This window comes from Schistocerca americana, chromosome 1 (genome assembly GCF_021461395.2).
Source record: "Schistocerca americana isolate TAMUIC-IGC-003095 chromosome 1, iqSchAmer2.1, whole genome shotgun sequence".
NCBI classification, from domain to species: Eukaryota; Metazoa; Arthropoda; class Insecta; order Orthoptera; family Acrididae; genus Schistocerca; species Schistocerca americana.
In genome coordinates, this window is record NC_060119.1 from 270,079,803 (window position 1) to 270,083,900 (window position 4,098).

At 45.2% G+C, this 4,098-nt stretch overlaps 1 pseudogene; it reads right to left on the minus strand.

The window, feature by feature from the left end:
- Positions 1-389: 389 nt before the first annotated feature.
- On the minus strand, positions 390-507 carry LOC124557171 (annotated as a pseudogene).
- Positions 508-4,098: the final 3,591 nt, after the last annotated feature.

Sequence of the window (4,098 nt, forward strand, 5' to 3'; positions counted from 1 at the left end):
TTCATCAAATTCTGAGTAGCAGGGTAGACAAAACTGAGATCCTGAGAAGCGGTAATTGTGATAATGAAGGTCTGAAGCGGTGGCATAGTTCTGAAAGCGCCAATGTTTGGGTGGCAAGTTAAAAACTGTTAACGATTGGTGGCAAAACCGAAGACAGAAATTCGAGTGAAAATTCTCTAACAAATTTTATACGTTTCATATACAACAATTTGCTTAGTACTTCGTTATCAGGCCACATGTGGCCCACCGGGACCATCCGACCGCCGTGGGGCGTGTGGTCAGCACACCGCTCTCCCGGCCGTTACGATGGTTTTCTTTGACCGGAGCCGCTACTATTCGGTCGAGTAGCTCGTCAATTGGCATCACGAGGTTGAGTGCACCCCGAAAAATGGCAACAGCGCATGGCGGCCCGGATGGTCAGCCATCCAAGTGCTGACCACGCCCGACAGTGCTTAACTTCGGTGATCTCACGGGAACCGGTGTATCCACTGCGGCAAGGCCGTTGCCAACAATTTGTTTAGATTACTAATAAATTCAACTGGCAGGAGCATATCTCACTGCACTTCCCAGACAACACGAATGGTGTCAGGCATAGATGATATAAAAATAAAACAGCTAGCATATTCCCCTTAGAATCATTAACTTTGTCAAACGGGATCATTTTTTGAGGTAAGGCAAGCCGAAGTTTTCCGACTCCAAATACGTGTAATACGAATTATTAGGGGTGTGAACTGAAGAACGTCCTGCAGATATCTGTTCAAAGAACATTTATTCCTTAACAAAATTTGTCATAACCTGTTTACCTGTTCCTCAAACCGAGAGCTTTGTTGATGCAATGGGATCCAAAAATAAGAATAACCTACGTAATGATTTAGTGCCACAAACATTGGTCCAGAAAGGTGTCCGTTATTCAACAACACAGGTTTTCAGTGACAGTTACAGCCTGAGAAACGGCACTCAGGCACCCACCCAGCACGTAGAAGACGGCAGCTTGCAGTCAGTAGGATTGGCCCTTCTCAGTCTTGGCTGGAACCCATCGGTACTGGCAGTTTGGAGCTGCGAAGTCTACCCACAGCCAGCAGTCTGCAGCCTCGCAGTTCAAGTCTTCAAACAGGCAAGGAGTAGCACACCACGGCTCGTCAACAGAGTTGACTTGTAACTAGCGAGACTGTCGTTCCATCGGGTTCGGAAATTCAAACGGAATGACTAGACACTGAAGACGAGATATCTGAAGAAGGGGTATTGAAAGCCAGACACCTCACGTTTGTAGCAGGTTAGGCTGTCATTTTCCCTCGCCTAACAATAAGTGTCAGCGGTCCTAACCGCACTTTCGTGTCTGAAGTACCGGCGGTTTTCGTCAGTACTAGAACGCCTTGTAATGGCAGAGCTCGGATGTCATTGCTCCATACTGTAGAGTTTGCAGAACGACGTTCACGGTGCCGTCATACTGCACCGTTTGCACTCTGATCGCTGTTTTTCAGTGCAGTGCATTTGCAATACTGGCACTCTTCGCCTGTTCTAGACTATGACTGAGACACACTTTCTGAGTCGTACATTGTTCTTTTATGGTCTTTGTCGAGCAATAGCTTCGAAAATTAGTTACATACATTGCACTGTTATGTTCTACGTTAACAATCGCTCTCACTTTTGAGGTGAAGTATGACATATAAACGGCAGATCCTCCAAGTCAGTCACCTGAGTGAACGAAAAATACTGTATATTTGGGACGAACTAGAGCAGGGCTTGGCGCGTGAGCTGCCCGTGGGCGCCGTGGACAATTGTATCGCCGTTCGGGCGCGATGCGCACGCGTTCTCTCACTCGCGAACAGCACTGAAGAATGCTGATAATACACGATAGGCAGCTGACTCTCCAGTTTGCAGTCACGTCCATATTCTTTTCATTGGCGTAATTACTGTTGTATGATGATGCAATAAATACTTACTACACGCTATAACGTGTGCAAGGTATTTGATCGATCACTGCAGGAGCTCCATCTGTTACCGTCAACGAAAGTATCCTTGAAGACCAATATTGTGACACAAAAATACCATCGAATGAAAAAGTGATAATAGTTAACTTACAACGAATTTACGCTAGTGTGCATGCTTCTATGAGGCATCCTGTCGCATGCGGCCCTGTATGTCAGTTCTTAGATTATAAAACAGGCGATGTTCTCCTATGTCTGACTGTGAATTAAATTTAGTTTTAACTTTTTTCCCTGTGCGGCCAGATCGTAGTTCACGCTCCGTTTTCTTCTGAGAGTGATTGTACCGTTCCAGCTTTGTCCGAACAACTAAAGGAAGGTACACACATTCGGATAAGATCAGCTAACGACAGAAAAGCGGTTGCTCGCCTGCAGTTCGGTAGAGACACAACACAGCGATAAAGAAAGAAAAGAAAAGAATAATCTTTTCACTGGTAATGTCCTAATGAGTACTGCAGTGCCGCAAAGTAGTACCATTTCATAGTTTGACAGCAATTACAAGCAGTATTAAGCGTTCAAAATTCTGTCGTTCAGTTCAGCAGAGAGCGGTGCGGAAGGGGGGAGGGATCAAAGATCAAGTGAAAGACAATAAAATATCTAATTCCTTGGTCACAAATACTACAATGACAGAAAATAATACGCTTTTTTATTTTCGTTTTGTTCCTTATCTTGACAAATTATTGCAGTAGCTCCATCTGTTGCAATCAACTAATTTCCCAGAAAAGGTAAAACTGTAAATAATGTTTCCTAAGCAAGAAAAATCTCGTCGACCGTGTTTGTATCGTGAATTGATAATTTATCAAGGAGTTCCTCCATCAAGCTAACTCATAGTCAGCCGGCCGATGTGGCCGAGCGGTTCTACGCGCTTCAGTCCGGAACCGTGCTGCTGCTACGGTCGCAGATTCGAATCTTGCCTCGGGCATGGATGTTTGTGATGTCCTTAGGTTAGTTAGGTTTAAGTAGTTCTAAGTCTAGGAGATTGATGACCTCAGTTGGTAAGTCCCATAGTGCTTAGAGCCATTTGAACTCAGAGTCGGTACACAAAGGAATGGGAAACATTAGCTGCACTTTTCTTTCTTTTTGCAAATCTGAGATATGGAAGAGTGGGACAAGAGGCAGAGTGGGCAGGAGTCGCAACCCGAGGCCTGACCGCAGTGGCCCCGTCACATTTTGAGGAAAACGTAGATAGGGGTAAGTATGTGGCAAACCAAAAACAAATGTGACAGTTTACAGCCACGAAGTAACAATTGTTATTTTTTGTACTTACTTTGATTTTATTTTAGTTTTTATTTGCATATATAAATGAAGAAACCTATGGTAGTAGGGAGAGAACTAAATGATGCTTCTAGTGCGTGATCGATATTGAGGGGAAAAATGAAAAACAGAACAGTAACAGACACGGAAGAAGTGAGGCACCATCCATCATACGTGACGCCAGTTCACCCGGAGTGTCTTTTCGTCGCAGCCCGTGTTGTGCTACCTTCGTTCGTTAAAGTATGTAATCAGTTATGTCAGCTTCTCTAGCCGGCGACGTTCCCGCTACTCGATGGACGGTGGAAGACATCCCATAGGTAATTTAAAAATTGTTGACATTATTGTGGGTGGCGAACAATATCGTGGTGCCGCTCATGGAGGCAACACCAAAAATCAAGAACGTGTTCGGGGTCGCCATGGTAGAGATATTTCACGACCTGGTCGCAGATCCACAAGACTATTCGTCTGAGCCCTGGGCTAGAACTTTTAATCTGGTAGAAGAAACATGTGTGCGTCGATACGGAGCGGCGTTGCACGTAGTATGTAATCTAAAATATGGCGCACGAGGTACCACATCTGCCCCGCTTCCCCACAGCTGAGATGGTGTTCGTCGGTATCTACCTCGTTGCATTGTTGGGCAAGTAAATGAGTACGCCAGGTAGATCTTACAAGGGCGTTCGTGAGTCAAATACTTTCTGTCGACAGCTAAATGTCACTTGACTTACCATACCACACTCCACCGTATATTAGGATATTTGTATTCGATCACGTTACGCCAGCGGTACCGCTGTAGTGCGGCATAGACTCGTTTCACCGCCCCCAAAAGGTCGGGATCACTTGGCGTAGATGACTGTGGTCG